We start from the raw sequence: 16,734 nt of genomic DNA, 5'->3' as shown, positions 1-16,734 counted from the left end.
GTTCCAGTCCAACGTACAGCGGTAAACAGTCCAGACCTTATACGGTCAGTCAAAGATCTGGTTATGCGAGACTAAGCTTGAATGAAAATAAAAATGAATTCTTCAACAGTTGGTGGTACTTATAGAAAAGCAGAAATACCCGTTACCCTGGTACACAAAGCAACTTTTCCTTTGAAACCCGATCTCCTGAGAAAACATTGGTGATTATGCAACGAAATGAAAATTAAGTGCTGATTCAGGTGCCGAAAGCGTATGATATTTAGAAGGAAAAAAAAGAAAACATTTAGTATTTCCATCTCTAATATTTGCGGCGAGAGAGGTTTGTTTGCGCAAGCAAACTCTTGCGTGCTTAATGTACGACTCCTATATGTCATTGTAATCATCTTTACCTTTATTACAATCGTCATCCATCACAACTTTACTGTCGCGACACTGGTTTGCTGCTTAACCGAGAGATGTAGTTTGCGTGTCATATGCTCATGCAGCAGTTCGGCCAAAAACCTGATTCTTATTTTCGCTGTATTGATTGAAAAACTATGGAAGCTTGTTTCCTAACAGAATAACATTTTTGTAAAGATAATTGCGACTTTTTATCTCACAATTGCGAGTTTACATCTTGCAATTCTGACTTTATTTCTCAAAATTGTGAGATATAAAGTCAGAATTGCGAGACAGGAATTCACATTTGCGTGTTATAAAGTCAGAATTGCGAGATATAAACTCTCAATTGTAACTTTTTTTCTCGCAATTGCGAGTTTATATCTCGCAATTCTGATATTTTTTTTTTTGTTTAGAATTGTGAGATATAAAGTTGCAATTGTGAGTTATAAAGTCCAAAAAGACTGACTTTTTTCCTCAAAATTGCGAGTTTATATCTCACCATTCTGACTTTATAACACGCAATTGTGACTTTATATCACGCAATTCTGAAGTCAAAGTCAATTCGCAATTCAAAGTCAGAATTGCGAGATGTAAACTCGCAATTGTGAGATAAAAACTTGCAGTTACCTTTTTTATTTTTTATTCTGTGGCGGAAACAAACTTCCATACCAACGCACTACAGAGGTCGAACCTTTTTAAGGTTTTTAGCTTTCAAACGGCATTTGTAGATAAACTGAAAATTGACACAAATTGCCACTGCTCTAGTCTACATCACACTCCTGGGTTCCTTTATGCATTTATGCACATGTGCACTCAAAAACGGCACTGATTGTTGACGCGCTAATATATATATATATATGAATGTGCATATATTTAAATGGGATGAAAGACATTGAATGTAATGAATTTTAGCTTGCTTATTGTGCCCAAGAGCATGATCTGTTTAAGTCCACATTTCATTTGAAAAAAAAAATGTTTTTTTTTTGTGTTTTTTTAAATGCTTGAGAGCTGTAGTTCCAACCATGCAAGTTTGCTGCCCTTGTCTTCATCTTACTTGACCCCGCTGTCAAAAGTAGTATCCATTTTTTGCTGCAATAGATAGTCTAGATTTCAGATCCATCTTACGCAAACTGCTTTCCATTATGATGTGTGATTTTGTTATTTTATTTTTGTACACTTTGCAAATCTATTTCAAATTCTATTTATTTCTCAGTGTGTAAGGCTAGATTTAAAGAGAACACAATTCTGTTTTCTTAAATATGGGATGACTCCATATTATACAGGGCTGGCAACCCCTGGCAGCAGTGGAAATGAACCCTAGAGATATTTGTTCAACTGAAGCTGTGTAATTCCACCATACATTCATGCTCACGAAACATGACTTTGTTAAGCCTCATTTCTAGCTTCCCGAGGCTAAGACTGACTCTTTCCAACCTCCTCCGAGCGCTGACGCGTAAAAGATCCTATTGTAGCACTGACATGCATGTGAATTATACGAGGGGCACTTGGGGGTTGTGATATTCATTACATTACAACAACTGTGATCTTGTTGTACATGTTATACGACACTAGCAGGAAAATTAATGCGCTCTATAATACATTATGTTTCAAAGACTCGCCATTGTGCTACAACTTTCAAAAGTCCCAAAACTTAAAATGGTTGTAAAAAGTGGTAAATGTTTTAAAATCCATTCACCAAGTGAAACCGTCAGTCCAGCTGTTTACCTCTTCTCAACAATTCACACAAATTGAGCTATAATTCATGCCTGCAAGACAGCTGAATTTACTTTGCAATAAACCACCTCATATTGATTTTATCTCATACACTTCTTATATAACTCTTGGTTATGCTATACAAAACTAATCTTCTTGCCACTTTAAACAATGTGCATATTTTCCTTCATAGAAGTGATTCCAATTGCTTGACCACCAAGTGAACATTGATATCTACTGTTATCTTAATTTAAATATGCATGTGGTGCGACCATGATTTGTCAGTTCAGAAGCAATCTAATATCTCAACTAGCCCGCTTCCAGAGTTTGTGCATTCACTGGCAGCATTCAAAGGCTAACCGAGCACAAAGATTGCATAAATTTAATTACTTAATTTGTCAATGTCAGTAGTCAGACACTGGTTGGATTTCATAGAGCTCTAGCACAGGACTGGGGGCCATGCTTTACTCGTGACTGCTTATTTAAATTATCTTCAACCTTTGAATATTTCAATCGTACATATTTTACGAGTTGCCCAATTCGTATGAATTCGTACGAATGACCTACCCCTGACGCCGCCCCTAAACCTACCAATCTCTGGGGTTTAGGAATTTGTACAAATTAGTCACCTTTTACTCACTCGTATGAATTTGTCAGAATTGGTCGTGAGATAGCGTTATATTATATTATAACATTTTTTAGGAGAGATAGTAAAATGATATCCACTTGATAATCCAACAAATAATACAGAAAGGGATACAAAACAAATACAAAAATATCTCCAAAAATGCTCATTTTTGACCATACATTTTTGACCATACTTGTCAGAAGTTGACTTTTTTTAAAACAATTCAAAACTTTTAAAGCTTTTTGGTAACTATTGTATATTTATCAAGCACGCAGCTTTTATGAGCTCACATTAATTAAGAGACATAGAATACGGTATTTGTACTTAAAAATATATAGGGCCATTTAAAATGAATTAGTAAAGGCAAAAAGGTCTCTAAGATAACTATATTCATATAAATTTTAAAGGAGCATTGCGTAGGTTCTGAAATTTCTAACAGTTACTGACACCAGTGGCCGTTAGAGGAACTGCAGCCAGTCTCATGCTCGTTCTCGGTGCGCACACGCTTGTACGACCACATCAACCACGGTTGCCGCAGCAACCACTGACTCATCGAGATTCACCAGCATAATGTTTGAGGTAAGAAAACACCAATTGAAAACACTACCGATTGCCGCTGCTTACTAATAATGGCTGCCGTGCCGTACGGATGTAAGCCCAAGTAGACGAGAACGTACATGACGTCACATTTTGTGAATTTTCGCGCTGATTCGGGCCCGACTCCTCCACACACAATTGAGCCTACAGGCTGATAGAGGCAACCGTGGTGGACAGTCAAGGTGTCATTCTTTTTATTACATCATGGTTGGCTCATACATGTACAAATGAAAACTCTATCTTAAAGATTTTTTTAAGTAAAAACCTACACAGAGCCCCTTTAACTTCTTGTTGTTAATTAAAGTCCATGGACATGTTAAACAATTAACTACCCAACACTGTTCAGTTTGACCTGGCATTCATTCATATTAATGGGGCTGTTTTGATGTCTGTCATAATTGTCACAAGTCGGTCGGCGATAAAAATATGGCTGTTATTACTTACTAATCCCTCCCACACAGAAGACAGATGTCAAAGTGGTAATTTACAAATTCATCGGCGCTGTTCTTGAAATCGTATGAGCTGAACGGTATGTGATCGTGGCCCAGTGTGATAAGTTAAGTCATGTCGGCAGAATCTAGAAAAATAATGACTGTGCAAAGAAAATGGGAAATAGAATTTCAAGGGTTGATAACTGTCACTGAATGATTTTAGTATGTAATGACTATAATAAGATGAGGCATGCCAACCACACATTTGCAAACAAGGCCATTAGCAGGAGAACAAATGCTGCTATGCTTGAAGGAAGCAGAGATAAGAGTGTTGTCCACTCTTGACCTACAACACAATATAATTTGTCATGCAGCGTCATGCAATAAAAAACCTTATTCAGACTTAAACTAGAAGACAAGGCAAACCCTCGCTTTTGCAGTGCAGGGGTGCATGCCAATATTCATGCGTGTTGTGAATCGAATGCATTATCTGATGCAGAAGAAATGAAATAAACAATTTGGCCAGGAGCTCAGCGGGGGCATGAAGATGGTGTCCACTGGGAGAAGTGGCCCTAATCATTGTAAAGCATTTCCTCTCACACACAATGCTGGGCCGGTAATCTAATGCACGCATTATTCAGCCTGCATCTATTAAAAGAAAGCTGCGTGAGATTTATCGCCCAGGTTTAACTGTATGGTAAAATAGCGCATTAGGCAGATGATATCACGGTGTATGAAATGATTATGCATGCTTGCAGAAAAGTGGAAGAGGCCAGCTTAATTAAATGCAAGGTCTTGGTTATACATCACTGGCTTTCTGCTCAGCCCTTTTAACCAAAATGGCTGTTATTTTTAAAAGCAAAGAGCTGAGATGAAGCTTTTTCCACTTTGCCTGTTCTACATACCCTTCTGTTTTGTTAAAGGGGGTGGAGGACAGGGGGTGTGGTGCATGGGCCAAAATTTAGCTTCTATTTTCTGCTCTACTGCTCACACGCATGCCAAAGCAAGGCAATTATATTTCAGTCAGTTTAAGTCTAAGTTTTGCAGATCTGTCAATCTGTCTAAACAGACAAATGGGAATTGTAATTGCGTCACCTTGGGAAAATACGTCCTTTGCGTTTAACTCAAAAATGGAACATATTTAGTAAGTGGCTTGACAGTTAAAAAGCTATTTTATTTTCTTAGGTCTGAATAAATTGTTCATCCAACAAATGGAAATTTTGTTGTCATTTACTCATGTTATTCCAAACGTGTATGACTTTCTCACCTCAACACATCAGAAGACATTATAGGCACAGGCAGAATATCCAGGCTGCACTTTCCTATAAAAAGAAATGGAATGGGAACAAGAAAAAAAAAGAAGAAAAAAAATGTAAATGAATCACATAAGTCTAAAGTAACATAAAAGTAATCCATACTTTTACTACTAAAAGTAATTCATAAAAGTAGCCTAGTCTTCTTAACTCTTTCCAATGTTTTTTTTAAGTTGCCAGTCACCGCCAGCATTTTTGATCATTTTCTTAAAATTTGCATGCCCCTCCCGAATATTTGTTGTATGAATATCTGAACATGCAATATATCAAAAGAAAGAACAAGGCAGAGGTGTAGAGACCCTCTACAAACAACGACAGACGTTTATTCTTTTTTATCAACTTTTGAATGTGGGTACGTTTCATAAAAATCAAGCATCGCGTTAGTTCAGGCAGGCCACGTCAGTTAAACTTGCATCAGCTGACAGTCTGGGACATAATCTGTAATCTAATCTGATATCTGTTTCACGATTGTCTCCAGCATACAGTAATCTCATTGTAATCATCCTTCCTCGTGTATTTTGGCTTGTTACAGCTGATGTAAAATTTGTGAAATTATGTATGCATGATTACTGGATCTGTTCTGTTACCCCAAGGGGTTTTGACTTGCTGCTCTCCTTGCTCTGTCCAGGAATGGCTGCATGGAGAATGCCCAGAACACAACAATACCGCCAACACTAACTGTATAATAAATATACATTTGATGATAGTGGCCCTGACTGAAAAAGCAATGTTTTTAGTTAAAAGCTGATAAAAATGGTTTTGTGAAAGACTACATCCAGATCGGATTCAGAACGATGACCAAAACACAGATGGAGCAGATCGAGTCCATCAACACCCCCAAATCTTCACAGTCCTATAGCTCTTCCTAGGTAGACATTTCATTCAGTAACATTAGGCAGTTTTTATTTATATGCTGTTTAAAGGGATAGTTCACCCAAAAATGAAAATTAGCCCATGATTCAAGTAACCTTAAGTGTATATGACAGTCTTCTTTCAGACGAATACATTTGGAGTTATATAAAAAATGTCCTGGCTCTTCCAAGCTTTATAATGACAGTGAATGGCTGTTTCTGTTTTGAAGTCCATAAAAGTGCATCTATTCATCATAAAAGTACATCTATCCATCATAAAAGTGCTCCACACGGCTCTGGGGGGTTAATAAAGGCCTTCTGAAATGAAGTGATGCGTTTGTGTAAGAAAAATATCCATATTTAAAACTTTGTAAAGTAAAATAACTAGCTTCCAACAGACAATCGTTTACTGCGAAAGAGTAACACTTGACCTTGACGCACAACGTAATGACGAACGTGGAAGCGCAGAGGAAAGAGCAATGTTTTGCTCCAGTCACGAATTTGAAGTCTAAAACGAGATTTTTTAAAGAGAAATGTCAGAGGAGCTTGAGTTTGTTGCCCAGCCCTGTTTGTTTGAACCGTGAGAGGCGTCAAAGCTTACGCTACTCCCACATTCTACGTCATACATCATCAAGTGTTACTCTTTTGGCGTAAGTCAACTTGTGTAGGCCGTCTGTCGGAAACTAGTTATTTTAGTTGATAAAGTTTTAAATATGGATATTTTTCTTACACAAACGCATCACTTCAGAAGGCCTTTATTAACCCCCCAGAGCCGTGTGGAGCACTTTTATGATGGATATATGCACTTTTATGATGGATAGATGCACTTTTATGATGGATAGATGCACTTTATGAACTTCAAAACAGAAACAGCAATTCACTGCCATTATAAAGCTTGGAAGAGCCAGGACATTTTTTAATACAACTCCGATTGTATTAGTCTGAAAGAAGAATGTCATATACACCTAGGATGGCTTGAGGGTGAGTAAATCATAGGGTAATTAAAAAATGTTGGTGAACTATCCCTTTGATGTTGATAATCAAGTTATTTTACATATGCATCTGCTTACATATGATATTTCTTATTTCTGCTTCTTCTTCATATGTTTTTTGATCAGGAGATTCAGTACTCTTTAAGAAGATGCGTAATAGCACCCCATACTGTATATCAGTGAAACACAGAGAAAGAGTTAAGCCTTACAATAGCTTTGTGTGAGGGACAGACCATACTTTACACTACTCACTGATTACCATACTAGTTCTGTCTCAGATTGTTTTGTATAATGACAAGTTACTGTAAGTAAACTGAAAGGGTATACATAAAACAAAGGGGCCAGTTTCATTTTCACCTAAAAACTAAAACTTTTGGTCATTCATTTACATGACCGTGGCGTTTTGGGGGCATGAAAACGCAAACTTTTGAAAACGGTGTCGTCATACGCATGCCATATTACGTGTTCAGTGTATAGTAGTGTTTCTTTACATCGCCAACTACTGGTCTGGCATGAATAATACAACGTTTTTAGTAACTTCCTTGGATCCGTGCTGTCGTCTCAACACGAAAATCGCAAAAAAAGAAAAAAAAATGTGTACATCGTTGTCATGTAAAAATGACACAATAACAAAAACCCAATGAATCAAGACAGAACCCAAACAATATGACACTGATTATTTTTCTTTTCTTTTTCTTTTTTTGGTAAATTATAATAAATCACTTACACTGGAGATTTTAATCTGAAATCAATGCTTTCTTTGATTTTCTCAAAAAACGTATCCGGCCTGTTTTACAAAAACATCCTATCTAAGAATCCTATTATATCTGTTTAGTAACCATGGTAATTTCACATGGGAAATTTGAACCTTTTTAAATCTTAACGAGCTAGGGATTGTGATAACAGTTTAAGCTTCAGATACTGAAAATTGCATTTTTCGATTTGTGCCTCTATATATTATATTTTAGGGTATTTATTTTTTTATTCACTTTTGAATAAACTCAAGCCTGGGTTTGACAGAAGAGGTGAAGGCCTGTGTACATTCAATCTGGATTTGTACTGCAAGTATCTTTGCTAGTCACTTCATTTCAGCCTGCAGTCATAGAAGCACGCAGTGCAGCTAGTCTATTGTGTCCCACTCTCTCTTAGCCTGGCATAATTGAGTTAAATTTTGAGGCATGCCAAAGTGGAGTCTTGCAGCCTCTGAATAATGTAACAAAACTGCTCCTTTGACATGTAGCAGAAATCTGGCAGTGCTCAAACAAATACAGAAACTGCACCCCCACCCCCCTTACTTCTTATGTAATCTCAAAAGCATAAAGATGGTGAGTTTGCATGCTTTTCTAATCCCATTAAACTCACAGTAAACTTGAGAACACAGGAGACCTGACCCTTTCAAAAACTTCCATTCAAGGATGCAATAGATAGGTTTTTCCAGGCAATTTGCATTCTGGGATTACCTGCCTGCCTGATCTTCACTGGCAGCCTCAAACCCAATTTGAGCAGAACAAAGACGGCAAACTTAAGGCTGTGTAAATGCACTTTGCTAGCATGGGATTTATATTTTAAATCAATATAAGTCTTTTAATGCAGATATGTCAGGGTATTATTCTATAGAATGTATAATGAAGTGCCATTTTGTGGCCTTGCAACAGAAAGTCCTGAATCTAAGCAAATTTATGGTATTCCAGACTAATGTGCAGAGATAGTTACCAAGAAATAAGCCCAATGGAAGATGTAGGAGCGTTTGGGAAATCTAGGAAAGTCATTATTCGTAGAAATGGGTCATGGTGGATCAGGGTTGGTTGGTAAGATGGTATACTGTATACATGTGGAAATAAGTCAGATGATAAAGGTTTTTTCTTTGATATTTATATTTCAGTAGATATAGATGCATGACTAATGTTGGTTAGGATTGTTGTTGGTTAGGATGTTACTTAAAAATGACAGCATCATAGAAACACATGCAAATGCAAGTGCATAGAGGACTTTTAGAGGCCCAAAGCTTAAAAAATAAGATTATTATGCAAAATCACTTAGCTGTTTATGGTTGCCACATGAATATAGAATTCAAATGATGTGTGGTCACTGTCACGGTCACCAGACTAGTCACCACACCTGCACCTCCTTCACAATCACCTGCACCTGTCAGCGATCTCCCTCATTAACTTCACCCTAAAACCACTCACCTTGTGTTCCCTCTTCGTCCAGTCACGTTTATCCCGAGTGTGTGGAATGTTTGGACCCATACCTCCCGTGTATTTACCTGTGTGATCTCCTGTGTCCTCTCCAGCGATTCCTCCAGTGTTCATCCCCAGCATGTCTCTCCAGCGATCCTCTCCAGCGTCTGTGTCCTGTGCTTTCCTCTACCTTTGTGTTTGCCATTTACCTGTTTGTCTGCCCACTGCTGCTAAATAAACTCTTTCACCTGCTCTTCTGTCTCCGGGTCCCTGTTCCGTAACAGTCACAACTGTCCATATATAGGTGGAATTCTGCTCATCTAATCAGAATTAAGTCAGAACTATTCATATGTTAAATGAGTGCAACAGTGAACAGTGAAATGTTTTTCATTCATTTCTCCCACAGTGAATTTTTTTTTTTTAAATGTTTTTGTTAAAGTATTATAAGGTATGAACCAAGCCAGCCAGCTACGGGGTGAATCATACAATTACAAACTTTGATTTGGAGCAAAAAAGATTTGAAAATTGGAGAGAAAAAAAAGTTAAAAGAATGAGAACATAATGGCTTTAGTGATGGAAAGACCTACATAGAGCATTGCAAACAGCATCATCAAATTAAAAATGATGGAGAAATATAAAACTACTCATTTAAAAACGTTGAATATATAAAAACTTTGATTATATTTGAATTATATATAATATTATTATTATTATTATAGGCATATTTTGCTTCTTTCAACTCTCTGATTAGTGGAATTATCATTGGTAATGTAGATTTCATCACAATTTCCATTGTTAACACGATTATTTTAAAACTAAGTTGTAATAATGATGGATAACAGCTTCAACAGAAGCAAATAGTGTCAGTTAACAACCTTATAGCTCACAGTAGCCCTGTCTTTAAAGTGTTAAGTTATTGTTAAAAATCAATTTCCCTGTGGAAATAATTTAATGGAGTTTTTACGACTGTTGCACTCTCTAACAGTTTTACTGCTATGATTATTTTGTATTGGTACATAATGGCGTATCACTACTTTATGAATATTAATGTTTTTTGGGTTTGTGTCAATTAAGTTAAAATATAAAAATGGAATCACTAAAGCCAAGACATTACAGCCACTTCTTTAATTGTAACAGTGTGAGAATCCACAGCATGGACTAATTCTACTACAGGAGCCTTTAGTCAATGGTATTAACAAAGGGATTCTATTGAGAAAGTGGCAGTGACAGTTAGGCAGGCGGCTCTATTTGGCACCACATACTCACACTCCTCACAGTTTCAGTCTTTTCATAATGATTTATCAGCCACCACAAACCTTCCCCATTTCAACGTAGCAAACAAGCCCAGGTCTAATATGCTTAGTTCAGTAGCTTAAACGGTCACGATAATTGCCATCACAGAAATCACCTGCTGTCGAAAGACTGGAATACTGAGTGCAGTAGAATGGAAAATGGCCGCCAAGGCCCAATTATTATCTTCCCTTTCATTTACAGACCCAGCGGCAGACTTCTGTCTCCACTGAGATGGTTTCCTACTTTGGCGGTGTCACTTGTGCCTCTATTTTATGGCTTGCCTTGAGAACAGACTTGTGTGCTTTGCATATTGATGAAAATGAGACAGGTTTGGTTGAGTCAGAGGAGAGAATGTGCACATTTGATCCTTCAGACAATAAGTCCTTTTTTGTGTAGTTCCTCCGACTTCATTTTGCACGTTACAATGTTAATTGTTACAGAAACTGTTGCTATTCTGCATTTTCTTTGAGTGGATTTGTTACATTTTCCTCAGCAAGTGAGTCTCAAAATCAGTCAAAAACATTTCCAGGTCACATTTCACACCAAAATGAAAAAAAAAAAAAAATATATATATATATATAAGATTTGATCATTACATAATATGAATAATTATAATTGTATATATCATTAAATGTATTATATTGATATGTATATCAAAGTTATATAATTATATATTGTGCATGAAGAATTAAGCACATTTATCCTTGATTCCCATTACTATTATAACATTTTTTGTGATTGTCATTATTCTCAGTGATTCTGGTTAAACTATCGTTACTGTAATGCTCTGATTTTAACAGTATTACAGTAAAAATAAAACAGACGCTAGTATCACTATAGGCATATTGGTAACACTTTATTTTAAGGTGACATAGTTACACGTTAATACATGCACTTACTATAGTAGTGACAGTACATTATGCATAATTACAAATAACTAACCCTAAGCAAAACCCTAACCCTTACTGTAACTCTATAGTAAGTGCATGAAGTTAATTAATATTACTCAGTACTTATTTGAATTAGCATAAATTAAAGGCAGTACAAATATAACATCATATATTGTTAATACGGTAACACTTTACAATAATGTTCATTAGTTAAGATTAGTTACTGTAACTACCTTAGTTAACATGAACTAAGAATGAACAATACTTCTACAGCATTTATTAATCTTAGTTAATATTAATTTCAACATTTATTCATACATTATTAAAATGTTGCCCTGAAGTCTGAAAGTCTGTTACTGTTAATACTTTACCGTTTACAGAACATAAAATGTTGCCCCAAAGTCTGAAAACACTGCTTGTTTTTCATTGTTCTGTTTTTGTTTTCAGTACAATTGATTTTTCAACTGTAATAAATGTACTTGTAAAAGTAGTCACAATGACAAAAACAACAACAACAAAATCATAATGCTCCATTTTCTCCATTTGCTTTATGTAAAATAATGTTGTTTCTTTCATTTCAATGATTTCTTTCTTATTTTCCTTTGATGGATATCATTAGGACTAAAAATGACCTAGACCTGTTTTTGAATTTGTTTTGTTTATTGGTTCTATTACTGCTAGGTTTCTTGCTAGAAATGACACTAATGAATATACCTTTTACCACTGACAACAATAATATCATTATAGTCATGTTACTCGTTCAGCAAATGTCTGCACTTCGGCCACAAGCCATGCTGGAATGGACTTGGGACATTAGAGTTTTTCTCTTGACAAGATTTGATATTTCCAGCCCAGCACCTTTTGGCTCCACAGACCTTTGATGTGGCAGACTGCAGAGTCCCTATAGATGCCTCTGCCTAGGTCCCTTCACTGGGGCATCTCTGATCCTCCAGCTTTGGTTGCCACCTCCCTGGCTGTGATAAAGGCTTGGCTTGAATCTCCCAGGATGCACCTGGCCTTGTGTTGATAATGGCCCAAGCAGGATTTCCCAGCATGCAGCATGATCACAGCCTGAAAAGGGGGCGGGTAAAAAAAAAAGCTGAGTAAACACATCTGGTCTGTCTGGCCAGGACGCAGCCTTGATGTGTCCCATCAACTTTGTCCCATGCTTTAAAGGATGGGTCTCGGCTAACCCCCCTGTGTTTGGCTCCAAAATTAGATGGGGATGATTGATTACATGCTCTTTTGAGTCCAACCAGGAGGAGAGGGGCAAGACTTATCGAATCCTTCAAGCCCATCCTTCGAACTGTCACGGATGTTTCATCAAAGTCATTTGCCGAGCCCCTTGATCTGTTTCATCAACTTAGCTCTCCAATGCCGCTGTAGAAACGATATTGCAGGAGTTACCTCTCATCGATTCTCTTTCAATCTCCTCTACCTGTTTTAATCCTCCGATTGCGCTGTAGCTTTAAAGACCTCTGTAGATCTGGCAGCGAGAATGCTTTAGAGATTTTAGATGGGCCGTGTTGGCTTTCACCCTAACCAACGTTTAACATGTTTACTGTGTTTAAAAGAAAGAGAAATACATTATTTTACATGTGAATTTTCTTTGGGAAGTAACAACAAACCATCATTGAGTACACAGGACACTGCTTTTCGAGAGTGGAGAAGACCAGATCACTCTGTGTTCACATGGACCCTAATAATCAGCTTGTAATCGGACTAGTAGCAAAGTCAGAATAAAAAAGTCCCATCTAACCATATCAATCAGAATGAATTGGCCGATTGAAATTTAATTTGGATTCAAAGGGGTGGTTTAAATCTTTTCTAATCTGTTCGATGGGACATGCAAACATTTGATTGGATTGAAAACCGAAACTGGAAAGTTATGCAATGTGCAATGACGTAGAGATGGCATAATGACGTATTACGCATAGAACAAGCTCTCGTTATTGTTTGTAGTGTCATAAATGACTGTCGTGTGATTCTAAATTTTTCTTTCCACTCATCGTCTGTGAAAGGGATAGTTCACCCAAAAATGTATATTATGTCATTAATTTCTCACCTTCATGTCGTTCCAAACCGTGAGACTTTCGTTTATCTTCAGAACACAAATGAAGATCTTTTTTCTGAAGATGATAGCTGACAACGTCCAACCAGTCCTCGCATCGGACTTTCATCCACAGGGAAGGGGTGTTTTACTGCTTGATAAATATAAGCAGCATGGCACAAAGCTTCATATGATGTTTTATTTACAAAGTTCAGGAGGAACACGTTCAAATAGCCTATCCAATCAGTACAAGAGAAGGGCTATATATATATATACACCTATGTTTCTCCATAGTTTTCTTCATCCCTCCACCACCCCGTCTCCTCACACTCACCTGGTTTCTTTCCAAACCAGAGATACGGGAGGAGTACTTTGGGTTCGGGCCAAATTCCGAGCTCGGAGCCCTCCCCTCAGACAGCACAACAAATACGCATACTTTTCTTTATCTGACTATTTGTAAGTGTTAACTTGTGAATGGCTAATCATCTCCTATTTAGGACCGGACATAGATAAATAAGTCAGATTTTTTTTAAACAAAGAAAATAATAACAGTAGGAGGATGGTTAGTATGTGCAAACAGTCATGTTCTGTTCAAACAGTGACAAACTCTGTATGTCCATGCAGCGTACGCTTGTCAAAAGATCAATTTCGATTTGAAGCTTGTGACAACAAATAAACGTGCACATCTACCTATCTCTTCATTTGGCATTCAAGTAAACACTTAGGATTCATCAATCATAATTATTTAATTCAGAATTAAACAAAAGGTGTCCATGTAAACACAGCTAATGAAATATGTAGATAATGCATTGTTGCATCTAAAAGCTGCCTCTTAAATTGCCACAAACTGTGAAATTACACAAATAATTAGCCAAATGCATTTTTACAATATTTATAAATGGCAATAGCCAACAAACAAGATTATTCATGTTAACTAAATGTTTTTAAACAGGCACAATTAATTGAATCCATCTCCAAGCACTTTGTGTACAGCAGTGTTTTGAAATTATAAACATGCTCAGTCATGTGTCATTATTTCAATTAGCCGTTTTTTTTTTCCAATCCAAGTGAGAACTTTGCCAGTCGTATTATAGAGAAGTTGGTCTTCAACATGGAATAAAAATGCATTGATTGAAAGTGAACAGTCTTTTTTTTTTTCCAATGTCAAAAAAAACTCCCATAGACTTCCAGTAAAGCATGGCAATATGCAGCACTCTTATCAAATACGTCTTGAAAATAAAACTTCTCCAAAATGAGTAACATTACTGCAAATTTAGTGTAAATAAAGCTAGTCAATCAATCGGAGTTCTTACCAGAAAAAAAACAAGGAATTTTAGCCTATACTGCTTTAAAAGTGTGGCGTAAAATGGACACAAATCCATTCTATGAAAACTTGTACATTGTCCAGAACTGATTCTCAGCTGGTTTTACTAAATTCATGACTCATCTACTATTTTGCCCTGGGAAAATGTGGCCAAAGAGATCATTATTGTATTCCATGCTGGGAGTCCCATTGCCCAGGCATAAAATGCACTTCACAGCATTAGGAAGGTGTAGACTGCAGATATAGTACACAACTTTGACTGTGCAGTGCTTCCCAGACAACAGGAACACCCATCATGTCCTTGACCCACTAAGAAATGATTATTAGAAAAGCATTACAGGCATCGAGGAGTAAATGTTTAGACTTTCACTGCTTCTGCAAGAAAACTATTACAGTTAAAGGACAATTTTGGATCATTTCCTATTCTTAAAATGTGTAAGATTCATACTGTAAACTTGTGTTGTAAATCCAGGGATAATCTACTTGCCAGAGGCACTTGAATGAATTTAGATTCTCTAAAGGACAAACAAGATCTGATATTTTTCCTCCTGGACACTTCAAAGAAAAATACAGCAAATGTCCTGACGCATTTGGCCATGAGTAATAACAGTTTGGTCTCATTATTTTCCTTGTTCGCGAATTAGGATCCGCAAACAAGCTCAGCTGTGGGCAGCATTGATGCAAAATTCCCTCTTGGAATGTATTTGTGTGTGTGAATGAATTTCGCTCACCGGGGCCCATTGGGGTTCACGTCTGCGAGAGGATGTCTTATCAGAGGCACTCCAGCGAGGGCCTGACAACTTAAACTGAGGGCCACATGTTTATTGAGTAATTGAAACTGAGCAATGCGGGTATGAATTCAGCCTGCCCGTCAATCAGTTGGCTCAGGGGATGGAGTCGCTGACAGCCTGTGGCCTGACTAATGTCATACCGAAAATTACAAAATCAACAGCATGTTATCCACCGCATATAAACAGCATGCCGTGCACTTCTTTCCAATAAAGCAGCCAGCATTCTTTTATTATTCTGTTTGACTCCATTATCATCCCACCAACATTCTCCAAAGGTTCAAGGGCAGTTTTACCTAATTTGAACTTTTCAGTCTTGTTGCTTGAAAGTTTCATTTGACACTTTAGCACATATTTCTAGGTATTTTCAGGCAAATTTGGAATCTGTACCTTAACCGAAAGCTCTAGATCCCACAAGGCAAGAAATCTAGTGATTGACGTTAAAAGCACGTTCAGTCTTATCCGAAACAGATGACACAAATTTTGCTGTGTTTTGGTTACACTGGTTGTTGTACATATTGTGGCAGTTTGGGAATTAGGGTTAGGTTTAGCTAAAAGGTAATTGCTCTATTGCCAAACTCTACCCTAAACCTGTCCAAACGTGTTAACACAAACCTTTTCATAGTTCCTAGAACTATTGGCAGAAGTATGTTCGCACTGCAGGAACTAGGAATGATTTCAGTTCTAGGAGCTCCTTTTGGAGGAACTAATTTAGGTCCTACTTCAGAGTAGGGTCTAAACCAGCACTACAGGAACTACCAGTGATGTTAGTGTATGCTGATTGGCCGAACGCACGCGAAACACCAGCACCCGGCATTTTTAAAAAAGCTGTGTAAACACACAGATTATATCCTATATATTTACTCCAGAAACTAACTCTACGAACATGGAAAACAGTGATAGATGAGCCTCTTAACCTTTAGGCTAAGGAGAAAATCCAACGCGACTTTGAGGGGGCCAAGCCAAACATGATTATGTATTTCTGCTCAGCTAGCAAAACTAGACATTAATCACACGGCATACGCTAATACCTTTTCATATACTGTCTACTTTCTATGTATAACAGTTCTATCTAATAACGTATTACACAGGACTGTTAGACAGATCGTAAACTAATGAACACGGAGAATGCAAACACTGTGAGCTCAGGCTCTGACTGTCGTTCTCAGCACCGCCAAAATAAAGGTCTGTCGCTCCGTCAAATTAAATGTCATAACAACAAGCGTGGCTTACGCCACTTCAGAGTTCCTACTGGCGTTGTGAACGCAACCAGGAAAATGTTTCTAAGGGAACCATTAGTTCC

At 37.3% G+C, this 16,734-nt stretch overlaps 1 protein-coding gene across 1 annotated transcript in view; it reads left to right on the top strand.

The window, feature by feature from the left end:
* tafa5a (TAFA chemokine like family member 5a) overlaps window positions 1–16,734 on the top strand; it is a 145,994-nt gene that overhangs the window by 18,121 nt on the left and 111,139 nt on the right. The gene's annotated exons all lie outside the window — the stretch shown is intronic.

This window comes from Abramis brama (assembly GCF_963993115.1).
Source record: "Abramis brama genome assembly, chromosome: 4".
NCBI classification, from domain to species: domain Eukaryota; kingdom Metazoa; phylum Chordata; class Actinopteri; order Cypriniformes; family Leuciscidae; genus Abramis; species Abramis brama.
Note: the sequence above shows the minus strand (reverse complement) of the source record. Positions and strands in the feature narration are given on the sequence as shown.